Raw genomic sequence first — 17483 nt, 5'->3', positions numbered from 1 at the left:
GCTGAGATTTATGTCAGATAATATGTTGCCTATGTTTTCTTCTAGGAGGTTTATAGTGTCTCATCTTATGTTTAAGTCTTTAAGCCATTTTGAGTTTATTTTTGTGTATGGTGTGAGGGAGTGTTCTAACTTCATTGATTTATATGCAGCTGTCCAGTTCTCCCAACACCATCTGCTGAAGAGACTGTCTAAAAATATGGAAGGAACACTTCATAAATTTGCATATCATCCTTGTGCAGGGACCATGCTAATCTTTTCTGTATCATTCCAATTTTAATATATATGCTGCTGGAGCAAGCACAGGTCCTGTATTTCTTGACATAGACCTAGAACTGAGCTTCCTAATCCCAGCACTATTAACAATTTGGACTGGATAATTATTTGACTTGGAGAACTGTCCTGTGTATTGCAGGATATTTAGCAGCATCCCTGGTCTCTACCTACTATATGCCAATAGCACCAGACCCCACCCTCCCTTTCCCCACCATGTGAAAGCCAAATATGTCTCCAACCATTGGCTAATGTCTCCTAGGGGCAGAATTTCCGTAGTTGGGAATAATTGATCTAGCATTCATGTTTAATATTTAAAATATTTCACAGTTGATATTGTATATTTTTTACTGGGTCACCTTAAAAAGAACAAAACAATTGTTTTTAATTAGTGGGTCCAAGTATTGTCTACCTGAATCGTCCACGCTATAGTTTCTCATTTATCTTTCACCCAAGGATTTTAATAGTCATTGATAATCATCACCTATTTCCATTGTTTTGTTAGGGATTACAGAATGGGGATTTTGTAATTTTATCATTATTTCTACATTTCCTAGCTGGGACTCTTCCATAAAGGAGAATGTTTCTTCATCAATGATTTGATTACACTGTAAATGAAGAAACACTGGTTCCTATACTCATAACACTCCAAGGTTCAGTCTCACAAGACTGCTCCCATTTCACATGGCAGTTGTAAGTCCCAGGTTGTCACTTGTACTTCTGGCCAACTGGCTTTAAATTGGGGGTCCCATGATCCTCTACCTGGGTTCATTCTTGAACCTAGAATGGCTCACAGAGTTCAGGGAAACACTACTTTCTAGATCACCAGTTTATTATAAAGGTACAACCCAGGAACAGCCAAGTGGAAGAGACGCATAGGGCAAGGTTTGGGGAAGGGCCCAGAGTTCCCATACACTCCTTGGGCATGCCACCTTCCTGGCATGTCTATGTGCTCACCTACCTGGAAGCTTTCCAACCGCATTATTCAGGGTTTTTATTGAGGTACTGTCACATAGGCATGATTGATTAAATCCTTGACCATTCATGATTGAACTCAATCCCCTGACCCTCTCCCCTTGGAGTTTTGGGGTTGGAGCTGAAAGTTTCAACCCTCCAATCAGGTGGTTGGTTCCTACCAGCTCCTACTCTCCAAGTTACATCATTAGTTACCTCATTACTGCAGGTGTGGTTGAAAGGGGTTTATTATGAATAACAAAATACACTCTTTTCACTCTATCATTCAGGAAGTTACAAGGGTTTCAGGAGCTCTGTGCCAGGAACTGGTGATGAAGGCCAAATGTGTATTTCTCATTATATCACAATATTGCAGTGTACTCCCTAGTCTTTGAGCACAGATCCCTCACAGTAAAATGATCATGAAAGTCAAAAGATCCTGGCACATTACTAGAATCCATTCAGTTATTAATAATTATCCAGTCTATCAACATATTGTATGGAAATGTCTCCAAGGGAGAGCCCACTCAGGTTTACAGGCTTTTATTCAATCTTGTCAGGTTCTAATACAGGAGTGGTCTCAGCAATATATGTTCTTCATCGTTTTTTTCACTTAAGAATGTATCTAAGAGAATATAACAGGGATTACCCACAGCAGCCCTATGGACCAGACAGTTTTTGTTTTGGGAGACTGTCCTGTAGGATGTTTAGTAGCATCCCTTGCCTCTACTCGTTAGATGCCAGTAGCACTTCTGTCTGCCATTAGACAGTCAAAAATGTCTCCAGACGTTGCCAGATATCCTTTGGGAGGCAAAATCATCCCTAGCTGAGAACCAGTGCTTTATAACAATATTGAGAGCTTTCTCCTTTCTTTTTACTGCAGCATTGTACTCCATTTTGTGAATGTACTATAGTTTATTCAAGCAGTTCCCTATAGTTGGGCATTTAAGTTGTTTCTAGTCTTTCACTATTACAAGAAATGCTGCAGTAAATGGTGTCATGCCTACATCATTTTATTTTTTTGCTAGTGTATTTTTGGTAGGATTCCTAGATGTAAGATTGCTGGGTCATTGGGTAAGTGTGTATGTAATCTATCCAGATATTGCCCAATTCCCCTCCCTAGGTATTGCTCTATTTTTCATTTCCTACAGCAAGGTATGGGAGAGCATGTTTTTCCATAATCTCATTGTAGAGCATATTGTTAAATATTTGGAATTTTGTCCATATATTTAAGAGGCATTTGCTTTTCTTTTTCTGTGAATTATATCATTAATTCATTTTCTATAGGTATTTCCAGCCTCTAGAATCATTAAGACCTCATTCTATATTAGAGATGTTAATACTTTATGAGTAATATGTTGCAAACCTCCCTCCCTCAGTTTGTGTTTGTCTTTTGATTTTGCGTATGTTATTTTTTTTATACAAAAGTTGCTATTTTTATGTGGTCACATTTATCCCTTTTCCTTTATTGCTTCTGGATTTTTACATTGAAGGAAAGTTTTCCCCATTTCCAGGTTATGAAAGAATGACTCATGTTTTCTCCTAATACCTATATGTGTGTGTGTGTATGTATGTATTAAACATTTAGATCCATTTAGTTTCTATTCTTGCATATAGTGTGAGAAACAGTTTTATTTATTTTTCTGCATAACTTAACAGCTTTCCATCAGACAGTTCATTTTTTTCTGCACTGATTTGAGATTCTGCTTTTGTAACATCCTAAACTCCCATGTTCTGTTTGGTGTGTTTTTGGATTTTCATTTGTTTTCCTGCTGCTCTATCAACTCATGTGCCTACACTGAAGTCTTTATGTTTTAATATCTACTAAGGCTGTCCTCTCTGCTCCACTGTTTTGTTTTGTTTTTAATGTTTCCTTGGATGTTCTTGCTTGTTTGTTCTTTCAAATAAAATAAATAATCAACTTATCTAGCTCTGGGGAAAGAACAGTATATATTTTTATTGAGATTATGTTAAAGTCACTTAGGGAGAACTGGCATTTTCATGATGCTGAATTTTCCTATTAAGAAATGCAGTGTCTCTCCACGTATTCAAGCCCATCTCTGTGTCTTTCAGGAGTATTTTATAGTCTCTATAACTTCGGCTATCATATCACGTAAAGAGTAAGGCTGTCCTTCTCCCATTCCCACGCAACTTCCAAGCACATACATGTTTTGAAATGCATCCTCTCACTTTTGCTGCCATGATCATCTAAACCCGATTCTACCTTTCTGAGAATTGGGGATGTAGGGAGAAGAATTGCACGTGGAGTGGTAAGAGTATGGGCTTTGGAGCTGGGTTGCCTTTGTTCTGAATTTGGCATCATCACTTATCAGCTCTGTGAGCATGGGCAAGTCTGCATTGGCAAAAGAGATTTTCACCTTTTATAGTAATAAGGGCCGTAAGAGAGAACATATGTAAAGCAACTAACATTACAGTGCCTGGCATGAGTAAGAGCTCATTTTCAATGGTAGCTGATCCTTGTTGGCACTAAATCATCATCCCAGTAACTCTCCTGGTCATGAACAATTTCCAGTATGGGACTGAAAACCGTATCACTGGCCTTCCATGTGTTTGAAAAGGGGTTTCGTACACTGCATATGTATTTTAAAAAATAAATCCATCTATCTTCTATGTTAATTTCGTTGGTGCCTGGCAATACCGTGCTGTTTTGAGGTTTTCCTTTTTTCCCCATAAGTTGGCATTTTTTTCAGACTTTCTATTTTGTCTCCTTTTTTTTACAAAATGCTGGATTAACCTGCAAGTTGTGGCAGAGGCTTTGCTCATCTGAACAGTGATGGATCATCTTTTCGGGAAGCCATCCATCCACAGCAGCTAACAAGAATATGGAGTGGGGCAGAAGTGGGAGGGGGTCCGAAGGTCACTTTACTTGGTTCACTGAGTACTTGCTGGGAACCCTTTTGATTGATGTTGTGGAAATTTCTGCTGACTGCATCACTATTTCAGGACAGGGTTGACTTGCATTCCTCGAGCTGATGTGTGATTTTAGTTGAGAATCAGCATTTTAAACTTTTGAAGAGCAACATTAATTGAGCAGCCACTGTCTACTGAGCACTATGCAACAGAGTTCAAAGTAAGTAGAAGGATCAGTGATGGGCTGTTCCAGACTAGGGGGTGGGGTTAGGCATGGCCCTGCTCTAGGGACATGGACCCATCTGGCTGATCAGTTTATAGACTGGAGGAAGGTGGGCTGACCTTGGTGAGTGCGGGGCTGGAAGTGCTGGTTCACCAGGGGAGAGTCATCACAGGGAAACCAAGGTCGGGAGCATGAATGAAGCTCGGATCCTTCACTGGAGAACAGGGAATGAAGTTTGGTGCTGTGGCCAACAGAGCAAGAAGAGGCAGTCTGCAGTCTGAAAAGCTTGGCTGAAGCTGTGGAAACCGAGCAGATGGTGGGACAGGAGTTAGGCCAAGCTCAGAGGCAGGTAGCCAGTGTTTCTCTTGGGAGTGGGTTGTGATGACAGGGTGTGAGGTGCAGTGCCACCTTTTTCAAAGGGCAGCACAGGACTTCCTTGGAGTCAAGCCATTAAGGAGCCGTCCCTCATCTTAAAGGGACCCTGTCATCAGGGTCAAAGAGCATCGGAGGGTGGGGCGAACAGTCTTCATACGCTCTAAGTGAGCCTGCTGTACACGGCAGGGACAGAATCGTAATAATAACAATAGCACCTTCATTTATTTAGTGCTGTTAATACTTTAGAGTGCTTTCTCCTCTTCTACTGCACATGCATAAAGTGGTACCCTTCCCCTGTGAAGATAAGACCAATGGCTTCCCACTAACTCTGTCCTTGGCGTTGTTTTCCCAGAAGTGTTTATGGGCTTGAGTTTATTAAACCACACTTCCTGGTCTCCTGGTAACCTATAGGAGTTAGAGGTGTCAGAGTGAAACTGTGTATTGTCTGTGTACTCACACTTCTGTGAATCTGCATACACACGTTCATTTATTCAAGTAAAATTTCTTTCTTTTATTATTTCTTTTTTTATTAAAATGTAGTCAATTTACAGTGTTAGTTTCAGGTATACAGCAAAGGGATTCAGTTATACATATACATACATACATAGATATATGTATGTATTTTTAGTTTCTTTTCCATTATAGCTCATTACAAGAAATTGAATTAAGTTCCTTGTGCTACACAGTAGGTCCTTGTTGTTTATCTATTTTATGTATAGTAATGTGAATCTGTTAATCCCAAACTCCTAATCTATCCCTCCCTCTATCCTGTCCCACCTGGTAACCCCAGTTTGTTTTCTTTGTCCTTGTCAACTAAAAATTCTATTGTGCACCCACTAGGTAGCAGGTAGTGCTTTGGTGCTATAGATTTACAACTATCTCTCTGTAAGAGATATGTCTCTACGTTTATTATCCTAAAATATCACCTCTTATCCAGAGGTCAGACTGATGGCAGCCTCAACCACTCAGAACATAAATTGGAAAAAGGCAATGAGAGAGGCTTGAAGGTGCAAACTGCTGAAGACTTCATTCCGCAGGAGAGACAGAACTGCCTCAGGCAGCTGCTCAGAACAACTATGTGTATAACGCGGCAGATGATCACAGCAGGACTCACTGACCGCAGGAGAAATGATAGCTGACAGCAGAGGGAGGAGACAGACGAACTCTGGAGAGTGGAATAATTTCTTTTGACTTCTCCCTCATTCTTCAGTACAATGATCTGAGCCATTTAGTTTAGGAGGAAACAACCACAAGAGCTACAGTAAACTTTGAGAGCAGTACTGCAGTAAATAGCACCATAATTGATGTTCATAATGCTACTAGCTCAAATTTGCATAGCTTTTCTTTTTTCTTAAACACAATTCATCACATTATGTGTAACATTACATTAAGTCAACACAAAATCCCTATGGCAGCACATCAGAATCTTTATATGTGTAACTGAATCACTTTGCTGTACACCTGAAACTAACACAATATTGTAAATCAACTATACTTCAATAATAATAATAATAATAATAATAATAATAATAATAATAATAATAATAATAATAAAAGAATCACTTAGAACGTTTGTTAAAACGCAGATTGCTGGACCCCACTTGCAGAGTTTCTGATTCAGTAGGTCTGTGGTGGGGCCTCCAAATCTGCCTTCTGAACAAGTTCCCATGTGCTGCTGCTGCTGCTGCTGCTGGCTCAGGGCCATACTTCGAGAACTGCTGCCCTATAGGGCATGTTTGGCCTCTTGATTACTACTGCCTGTATTTTACATGGGAGGAAAGGGGATTTCTGAGAAGTTGGATGACCTAACTAAGGTCACACAGGTGGCAGCTTTCAGACTCAAGTTCAGATCTTCTGAGAATAAGCTATGATGCTTTTTCAACTACATGCTGTTGTTTCAGATTTATCCCTTAAGCATTAAGGGAGGGTTTTATACATTTTAGATTTTCATCAAAATACTTGCAATTGAAAACATTGCCATTCTGGCTATTATCAAAAAAGACAAGAGATGACAAATGGTGAGGATATGGAGAAGAGGGAACTCTTGTACACTGTTGGGGGGAATGTAAATTGGTGTAGCCACTATGGAAGACAGTATGGAGATTCTTCAAAAAATTAAAAATAGAACTATCATATGATCAGCACTCTAATTTCTGGGTATATATCCAAAGGAAATAAAATCACTATCTTGAAGAGATTTGCACGCTCATGTTCATTGCGGCATTATACATAATAGCCAAGATATGGAAACATCCATCCATTGATGGATGAATGGATAAAGAAAATGTTGTCTATATATATAATATTTTTCAGCCATAAGAAGAAGGAAATCCTGTCATTTGTGACAACATGAAATCTTGAGTGCATTATGCTAAGTGAAATAATCAGGCAGAGAAAGACAAACACTATATGATCTCACTTATATGTGGAATCTAAAAAAGCAAAACATAGAAACAGTAGATTGCTGATTGTCAGGGGCTTGGAGGTTGGAGAAATGGTGAGACATTCTTCAAAGTGTATAAAGTTCAAGTTATAAGATGAATATTTTCTGGGGATCTAATGTGTAGAATGGTTTCTACAGTTAACAGTACTGTATTGTGTCCTTTAAAGTTGCTAAGAGAGGAGATCTTAAATGATCTCACCACACATACATAAAGGTAACTGTGAAGATGGATGCATTCACTAACCTTACTGTAATAATCTTTTCAAGTATATACATATATCAAATCATCACATATCCACCTTAAACTTAGACAATATTACATGTGAATTATATCTCAATAAAACTGGAAAAAATTGCCATTTTAGTTTATTAGAACATTTGTGTATAAGGCATATATTTGTCCTTCAGAATGCTGGATGGGTTTTTGGTATGTCCAGCTCCTATAACATTTAGAACATTTGTTAAAAAATTTTTTTTTATTGAAGCGTAGTTGACTTACAATATTAGTTTCAGGTGTACAGCAAAGTGATTCTGCCATACATATTATAACACTTAGAACATTTGAATTAAGAGCTAAGAAATTAAGATGAGTGGATGGAAAATGAACACAAGTAGGAAGAGGGTTTTGGATTGACTGGGGCAAGTGAAAATCCTTTGGAAAAGAGCCATGAAAGAGAGAAAACATGAGATTTAGTGGATCAAACGGAAACTAGTATTTTAGGAGCATTTCCCTGCACAGATAATTCACCTAGAATGCTGTAATCAAATATTGACATTGACTTCATGTTGCTCTTCTCTAGATGGAACCTGCAGTGGTCTGTTCCAGTGGAACAACCATTCTATTTCCAGGGTTGGGATGTCTGAGAAAAGTCTATTCTGATCATGTTTCTGTGCCCATTTTCCTTCTCTATAAGTGATTTCCTCTCATCCTTTGCCCCAAGTCCTTTCTGAATCAGTTAAAGACTTTTGATGAAGCCTCCAAAGAAGGAATCTCTAAAGGCATCTTAATTAAAATTCTGGATCACATCATCCACATGGTTTCTTTTCAAGACCTCAGTGATAGTTACCTCTAGTGCAAAGAAATGACATTATTCTCTCAGGCTGTGTAAGCAGAATTCAGTCAGGAAAACAAAACCACTGTAGGTATTTTAAACACAAAGAGATTTAATACAGGGATTGAGGTGTTTACAAAACCATGAGAAAGGCTGGAAGAGTGAAAATCAGTGGATTTTTTTGTGCCTAAAATGATGCACTATTAGAAGATTTTTAAAGCTTCTAGAAAGATTAGGACACTTTAAATCTCTTACCAGCTGTGAATGAGTTCCCAGTTCTCTAAATCCTCACCAGCATTGGGTCCTCCCATATTTTAAAAAGCCTTGCTAACCCGATAGTTAAAAATAGTACTTAATTGTCTTAATTTGACTTTCCTTGAGTACTAGAGAGGATGAACATTTGTTTGTATGTTATTGTCTATTTATATTTATTTTCCTAATGAAATCATACTTTTAGCTTATTTTTTCTATTGGGTTGTTAGACTTCTTTAAAAGTTGACTTAGTAGCCTTTCATGTATTAAGAGTAGAATCACTTATCTCTTAAACATGCCAGAAATATTTTTTTCAAATTGCTGTATGCATTTTTGCACTTCACATTTTTAAAATTTATTTATTTATTTATGTATTTATTTATTAATTAATTATTGAACTACAGTCAGTTTACAATGTGTCAATTTCTGGTGAACAGCATAATATTTCACTCATATATTTGTTTTCATATTCTTTTTCATTATAGGTTACTACAAGATATTAAATATAGTTCCCTGTATATAGTATAAACTTGTTGTTTATCTATTTTGTATATAGTGGTTAGTATAACATTTTATTTCCTAAAGAGTTTACAATTTTTATTTCATCAAAATCTCAATCCTTTAAAAAATGGTATCTGCTCTTGAGGCCATGCTTAGTCTTTCATCCAATATTGTGTAAATATTCAAGTATATATTTCCATGCTTTCAGAGTTTGACTTTAAAATTTTATACTTTAATTCCATTAAGAATTTCTTTCATTATCATGGAGGGATGAAGTCAGGGATGATGTTCACAATATTTATCCATCAGTATGCCCTGGGTGCTGATCAATCAGAATGAATACCAGCCATGAAAACTGGGTATGATCAGATTGGTAGTTTTTGTTGACTGTCAGCCCTGAATGAAACTGGTTTTTCCCCCAAATGATCAGCTGTTAGCCCAACACATATTACATCTTTTCTTCATTGATTTAAAATGCTTTCTTTATCCTATATTAAATATTTCAAAAATTAGGATCTCTTTCTAAAGTTTACTGTTGATTTCTCGTTATATGACTGCCTAGCTGTTCATAGTGAGGCAGTAAATTCAGCGCTTGTTTCGATTATGATAGCTTCAGAAAACATTTGGCTATCTCGTAGAACAATTTGTTAACCTTCTTTTCAAGTCATGGTGACTAGCAGGCAAGGAAAGTGTCACCCCCTGACATCTGATCATCAGGAGGTAATAGGGCTGCTGTTGCACAGTGGGGGCGAGAAAGAACGTTTTGCTCTTAAGTGTTCCATTGGGACACCTTTTGATGCTCCCATTCCAGTTTCAAAGGTATATGGACAAGTATGGCAGCCATGATCCGAGGAGGGCGTCGTAACAAGAGGCTCAGACCCCACAAGGCTGTAGATCTGAGTCATCTCACCAGGCCAGTGCCCACCAGAGGAGTCCGCCTTCCCTTCTCTTCCTTTCCCGGCTTCCTCCCTACCTCCCCCCTCTTTCTTTCTTTCCCTCCCTCTGGCCCCCCCTTCTTCCCTCCTTTCTTCTGTCTCTCCTCCCTCCTTCTCCATCTTTGCTCTCTCATATAAGGCAAGATACTGGTCAAATGGGCTTATCCATCTTAGAATGGGCCAAACACAATTACTTTTATTTTATCAGACTCTTCTTTCATTTAGTATTTTAAAAATTGCATGTGAAATATGCAGATATATATTTATTATAAAACGTTTAAATCATAGAGCTTTTATTGACTTATACGAAGTTTCCCTGTGGATTATAGAGATAGATGAACTACAAAAAGGGTTTTCTTGAATTTAGAGTTAAATGAAAGCCACTTATCTAAAACTCTCCCAGCCCCATCATTCCCTAGAGTTTTCCCACATGTACAATGTTGCCTGTGTAGATCATATGGAATATTTTTACCATAAGAATCTTCAGTTTCATAAAACTGAAAAAGTTATTTTGTTTTCTCCACGTCTTACATACTGCGTAATTATTTCCTGTGTGAACGTACCTTCACGCCTATATGTCTTCATATGTGTCCACATTAGTAAAATGATGGTGCTGCTTGATTTTATCTTGAAATGTCTCAGTATTTTCCTTGATCAGTAATGCTTTATGCATGTGTGAGATTAGTTATTGAAATAATAGTTATATAAGGCCTAGTGTGACTTTGTTATTTTTATCATGAGTGTAAATAATAATGTATCTCAATTTGGATGTGATTTAATGTAACTTTTATTTGATAAGATATAATCCCTATGGTGGGGAAGGGATAGATTAGGAGTTCAGCATTAACAGACACAAATTACTATATATAAACTAGATAAACAACAAGGACTTACTGCATAGCACAGGGATTCAATTTCAATTTCTTGTAATGAGCCATAATGGAAAAGAAACTGAAAATGTATATAAGTATGTACATGTATAACTGAATCGCTTTGCTGTACACCTGAAATTAACATTGTAAATCAACTATACTTCAATAAAAAATTAGGATAAAAAGATATAGCTATAATCCCTGTAAATAATTAATTATTGCTCACATTCTTCATTGATGTTTCAAAATATTCTGACTTCTTTACATTTCTTAATCTGTATAACAAGCTTGTTTTATTTGGAGATAACATGATTTCATAGTTTAATGAAAATATGATGATGAGATCTAGCTGCAATAAAAATATAGTAAGAAATATTATTAGCCATGATTACATCTGGGTTGTGGGAAGTTCTATTTTTCTTCTTTTGCTTACCTATATTTAAAATCTTATTTATAATAACCGTATATTGCTTTGTTTAAGAAGGAAACAACATTTTAAACACAGTGTGTTCTTCCACAGAGCTCAGAGGAGACCCATGAAAAGAGAGATAAAGAAAGGAGTGTGGGGTACAAGATTGTGGTTCACAATTTGCAATTCTGTTTCTTCAGTGGTTCTTAAAGGAGTTGAGCAAAAATAATTTTTATGTTCTTCGCTTTTTTAGGAATGCATTATTTAAGCAGGTGAACGTATTTAATTTTTCAATGTGTATGACCTTCTATATGAAAAAGAAGTGTGAGCACTGGAGACGTTCTACCTGCATGTAGTCTTTTTGGTTTTTCCTGACCACAGGAATGTGCATTCGGAAATAAGTACACGAAGCATCTGTATTAGTTTGCTAGGGCTGCCATAACGTATACACAGACGGCGTGGTTTAAACAACAGATTTGTTTGCTCACAATTCTGGAGGCTAGAAGTCTGAGATTGAGGTGTCGGCGGAGTTGGTTCCCTCCTCCGCCACGTGTCTTCACATAATCTTCCTCTGTTGGTGTCCCCGTCCAAATTTCCTCTTCTTTTGAGGATGCTAGTCATTTTGGATTAGGACCCAACCTAATGACCTCACTTTAACTTAATTATCTCTGTGAAAATCCTTTCTCAATATGTAGTCACATTCTGAGATACTGGGGGGTTAAGACTTCAACATATGAATATTTGGAGGGGCACAATTCAGTCATAAGAGCATCTGAAAAGTATGCTTGTCGATTCAGATACTCTTTGGTTCCATAAACACATGTGGCTCATATATAGTGGTATTTAACTTCTTCTGAGTTAGGGACTCTTGAGAGCGAGAAGCAGGGGCCCTGTACCCAGAGAAATGCACATACACACTGAATTTCACATCAGGGAGTTTACAGACGTGCCCCGGCCCCTGCATCCTACCTTGTCTCTGGATCCCTAGGGTCTAGATCCCCTGGTCCAGATGCTGTTAAAACCAAGAAGTCAGAGAATTCAGTGATCTAATCCATCAGATCAATTGTTCACCAGTAAGTAGTAAATTACAATTTTAGATCTTCCCCCTAAATGTTTAAGTCCATTGGCTATAAACTTGACAACTCAAGGAATTGAAAGTAGCCAAGGGGGTGGAGGGTGGGAAGGAATAGACTGGGATTTCAAAATTGTAGAATAGATAAACAAGATTATACTGTATAGCACAGGGAAATATACACAAGATCTTATGGTAGCTCACAGAGAAAAAAATGTGACAATGAATATATATATGTTCATGTATAACTGAAAAATTGTGCTCTACACTGGAATTTGACACAACATTGTAAAATGATTATAAATCAGTAAAAAATGTTTAAAAAAAAAAGAAAGAAAGTAGCTCTGTAAAAGGCATCCTCACTCTAGCAACAGCTAACTCCAAGCGCTGCCAGCCGCTCTCCTGAATGGCTGCAGGGGTTCTCTTGGTTCCCAAAGATGTCTCTTGATACCAGGTTTTAAGCACATATCACTGCTGAGGTAGGCCAGGCCTGCTCTCGGGCAGTCCCTGGGTTTGGTGCTCTTAGGAGTAAAATTAGGCCACACCTGGCTGCATCTGGTGCTCCCTTGGAGGTGTGGTCTGGCTTTGGCTAATCATTGGTGGGTAGGAGGATCATAGGCTAATTAAGTTGTCTTTCCACTTGGGATCTTCTTCCATCTAAAACCTGAAGCCTTTTGGTGTTCAAAGTGCAAAAGGGACTTACCATTACTTGAGACAGAGTCAGATTTCCAAGGGCTGGGCCTCTATGAACAATCCCTCACGGTGAGCAGGATTACATACCTTTAGCATTGTTTCTGCTTTGTAAGTAAAGACAAGGGAAAAAATCCAAGCCAGCGTTTGTAGAAATGAGCCCGACACCACGTGTACGGTGTATCTTTTGACTGGCGCATTTAGTTCACTTAAAGTGATTATTTTTAAATTTGAAGTAATTATTGATAGATATGTAATTGTTGCCATTTTTGTTATTTGTTTTGGGGTTGTTTTTGTACTTTTTTTGTCCCTTTCTTCTCTTCCCTTGTAATTTGGTAACTATCTTTAGTGCTATGTTTGGATTCCTTTCTCCTTTTCGTGTATGTATCTAGTATAGATTTTTGGTTTGTGGTTACCATGAGGTATATATACATATATATAGCAATTATATATATATGATCATATATATGATTATTTTAAGTTGATAATCTCTTAATTTCAAATGCATTATAACTATTCTTCTCCCATGATTACTGTTTTGACATCATATTTTATATCTTTCTATTTTGTGTATCCCTTAACTACTTATTACAGATAAAGATGACTTTTCTTTTAACTTTCCTACTAGTTTTGTATGTGGTAGATTGACTACTTTCCTGCATATTTGCCTTTACTGATGAGCTTTTTCCTTTCATGATTTTCATGTTTCTAGTTGTGGTCTTTCTTCCTCACTTAGCAAGTCCCTTTAACATTTCTTGTAAAACTGATTTGGTGGTGCTGAAGTTGTCTGCCAGACTTTTGAACTCTATCAAATCTGAGTGAAAGCCTTGCCAGGTAGAGTATTCTTGGTCATAGATTTTCCTTTTCATCACTTCAAGTTTATCATGCCAGTCCTTCTGGCCTGCAGAGTTTCCGCTGAGAAGTCAGCTGAGAACCTTAGGAGAGTTCCTTTGTACGTAACTTGTTGCTTTTCCCTTGCTGCTTTTAATATTCTCTCTTTATCTTTAATTTTGTCATTTTAATTATAATGTGTCTTGATGTGGTCCTCTTTGAGTTGATCCTGTTTGGGACTTTGTGTTTTTCCTGGACCTGGATGTCTGTTTCCTTTCCCAGGTTAGGGAAGTCTTCAGCTATCATGTCTTCAAATATGTCCTCTGCTTCTTTCCCTCTCTCTTCTCCTTCTGGAACCCCTATAATGTAAATGTCAGTATGCTTGATTTTGTCCCAGAGGTTCCTTACACTATTCTCATTTCTTTTTGTTCTTTTTTCTTTTTTCTGTTCAGCTTCAGTGATTTCTACGACTGTCTTCCAGCTTGCTGATCTGTTCTTCTGTATCATTTATTCTACTGTTGATTCCTTCTAGTGTATTTTTCAGTTTAGTTATTGTAGTCCTCATCACTGTTTGATTGTCCTTTGTATTTTCTAACTCTTTGATAAAAACTACTAACTTCTCATTTTGCTCATCCATTCTTCTCTGGAGTTCTTTGACCATTTTTACCATCCTTACCTTGAACCTCTTCTTGGGTAGATTGACTATCTCCACTTTGTTATTCTTCTGGGGTTTTATCTTGTTCCTTCATTTGGAATAAGTTCCTCTGTTGCCTTGTTTTGCCTAATTTGCTGTTGTTATTTCTATGTATCTGATAGGTTGGCTCTGTTTCCCAACCTTGGAGAAGTGGCCTTTTGTCGGAAATGTCCTATGCACCCCAGCAGTACACTCCTTTCTATTCACCAGAGCTATATGCTTAAGGGTTCCACTATGTGGGCTGAGTGGGTGCTTCTCTTGTGGTGGGCTGACTACCGTGGGTGATCTTGTAGGCGTGGCTGGCTCCTGTTCTGGTTTTTCAGGCCCTGCCTTGTGCAGACGCTGCCAGCTGCTGGCTGATGGAGCTGGGTCATGAGGTGGCTGGCTGTGGAATCCTGGGGGTCCCAGGGCTAGTGCTGGCTCACTAGTGGGCAGAACTGGGTTCCAGGGTGGGTAGTTGCAGGGCTAGGGTTCTCAGATCTAGTGGCGGGATCTGCCAGCGGATGGGGCTATTTCCTGACAAGGCTGGCTGCAGGTTCCAGGCACTTGCCCGCTGGTGAGTGGGGCTAGATCCTGAAGCAGCTGGCGAAGGAGTCCAAGGTGTCTCAGAACTGGTGTTGGCCTGCTGGTGGGTGGGGCTGGAATCCAGAGGGTCCCAGGGCTAGTCCTGGCTCCCTGGTGGGTGGAGCCAGGTCCCAGGGTCTGTGACTGAAGGGCCCTGAGAGCCCTGAACCTGGTATCAGCCTGCTGGTCGGTGGGGCTAGATCCCAAGGCTGCTGGCTGAGGAGCCCAATGTCTCCCAGAGCTGAAGCTGGCCTGCGGGTGGCAATTCTGGGACCCACTGAGTCCTGGGGCTGGTGACTGCCCACTGGTGTGTGAGGTTGGTCCTGAGGCTAGTCCTTGTTGGTGGGTAGGGCCAGGGCCTAGGGCTTCCTGGGGCTGATGGGTGAAGCTGGGTCCCAGGGTCTCTGGCTGCAAGACTCTGGGGGTTCCAGGTCTAGTGCCTGTGTGAGGGGCTGGGTCCTGGGCCCTCTGGTGGGCCCAGGGGTTCTCAAGGTAGCTTGCCTGCCTGTGGGTGGGGCTGTGTCCCTGCCCAGCGAGTTGCTTGGCCTGAGGTGTCCCAGTACTGGCACCTGCAGGCTGTTAAGCGAAAGGGTGCTGGGTCCTGGGGCCAATAAATGAGAGGGAGGGTTCCAAAATGGCACTTGCCAGTGTCCACATGGTAGAATGAGTGAGTCTCCAAAACGGCTGCTGCTGCTGTCCATGTGCCCGGGGCGGGCTGCGGATGCCTCCTGCACCTCTCCAGGATCAGCAGGTTGGTCTCACCTAGGCACCTTTCAAACTACTGTTTCTGCCCTGGGTTCTGGGCTATGTGAGATTTTGTGTGTGCCCTTTAAGAGTGGAGTCTCTACTTCCCCCAGCCCTCTGGGACTCCTGACAGTGAGCCCCGCTGGCCTCCAAGGCCAAACGCTCTGGGAGCTCACCTTCCCGCGCAGGGCCCCTGGGCTGGGGAGCCTGGTGTGCCGCTCAGACTGCTTGCTCCTAGGGGAGAACCGCTGCAGATGTAATTCTTCTCTCTCTGTGGGTCGCCCACCCGGGGGCACGGGACTTGACTCTGCCCTGTCTACTGGTCTCGTTGTGTCTTTGGTTGTAGAAGATACTTTTCTGGTAGATTCTGGTCTTTCTCATCAATAGCTGCTTTGCCTCTTCCAGATTCTGATGGCTCCTTGTGTTCCTTGGCTTGTGCAGGATTACTCTACACCCTGCCTTCATCTTTACGTGGTCTGCCCCGTGCCTCTTTGTCGTTTTATTTATTAGAACAGTTATGCAGTGTTGAACCTATATTGTTACAATTATGTTTTTATTGGAAATTAATTGACATACTAAAAATTATTGACATACCTAATTTTACTCAAAGCAGATTGACTTAGTAATGTACCTATGTAATTAAAAAACTTGTTTAAAGAAGGAAATTTAGAGATCCTATACTTTGATAAATTAAAACAGTATCAATATTAATATTTTAATTTCCTTTCCCAAAGATGAAAACGCTTTTGATGTACCAACTGGTTTTATGTCACTTAATCAACTTGCAGTTATGCTATTTAGGTAAAGAAAACCATAAGTATACAAAACGAATGATTTTTTTTTCAACAACACTCTCCAGAAAAGCTTTATAGGGTTAAATGGTAAATGAAATAAATATTCAAAACTAATACTCAAAAGTTATTTAAACTGCTTATAAATAGTGATCAACTTCTAACCTTAGTCATGGCAGTAGTATTTACACTTTTGGATACAGATGTCAAGAGTTCCTTTGAAGTGACTTTTTTTTTTTTCATTTACCACCATTTTATAATATTTAAGTTTTTATAATAAGCATGATCACCATTACAATAAAATGTTCAAATATAGAAAGACATTCTATCTTTTTTTCCAGTGGGTTTAGAAATACTGCTTTTTAATTTGAAAAAGGAACGTGTATAAATGTGATTGACGTAAATCTTGGAAACGTCACGAATATCCAGGATTCTGGAGAGAAATCACTCGTCTCCTGGCAGAAGTGAAAGGTGAGCGGAGACCGGGGGCACCCAATGATTTTTTTTTTTTAAACCAACTCACATTTTGTTCAGATTTCATCAACTTTTCCACTAATGTCTTTTTTCCGTTCCAGGAACCTATACAAGACCCCACATTTTATTTAGAATGCATTTTATTTTATCAATTAATTTCTATTATTCCATATTTTATAATGATTGATGATCAGCAGAAATCCTAACCATTTTTGTGTGTGTGCTTATGTATTCTTCCCCCTTCTCTATGGCAGAAGAGAAAAAAATAGTCCTATGGGATTTGGGGTCAAATTGACCTGAGTTTTAACCTTAATTTTCCACTTAATTTTGGGGTGTTGATCAAGTCATCTAAGCTCTCTAAACTTCACTTTATTCATCTGTAATATAGAAATAATGATGACAATAATACCTATCTCACTGAGTTGTAAGGACTAAATGTGGATACAGAATCGACTGTAGTCAGGAT

The 17483-nt window shown here is 39.1% G+C and overlaps 1 long non-coding RNA gene and 1 other non-coding gene across 4 annotated transcripts in view; one reads left to right on the top strand and one right to left on the bottom strand.

Annotated features, from left to right (window-relative positions):
* Nucleotides 1-17483, top strand: part of LOC140687040 (uncharacterized) — a 126766-nt gene that overhangs the window by 91091 nt on the left and 18192 nt on the right. For all 3 annotated transcript variants that reach the window (XR_012061065.1, XR_012061066.1, XR_012061064.1), the window contains one exon: nucleotides 16885-17014. This is a non-coding gene — a long non-coding RNA (uncharacterized lncRNA). The remainder of the gene's footprint in view (nucleotides 1-16884; nucleotides 17015-17483) is intronic.
* On the bottom strand, nucleotides 191-301 carry LOC116276853 (U6 spliceosomal RNA). Its single transcript, XR_004186367.1, has one exon. It is a non-coding gene; the product is annotated as a U6 spliceosomal RNA (small nuclear RNA).

This window comes from Vicugna pacos, chromosome 2, assembly GCF_048564905.1.
Source record: "Vicugna pacos chromosome 2, VicPac4, whole genome shotgun sequence".
NCBI classification, from domain to species: domain Eukaryota; kingdom Metazoa; phylum Chordata; class Mammalia; order Artiodactyla; family Camelidae; genus Vicugna; species Vicugna pacos.
Note: the sequence above shows the minus strand (reverse complement) of the source record. Positions and strands in the feature narration are given on the sequence as shown.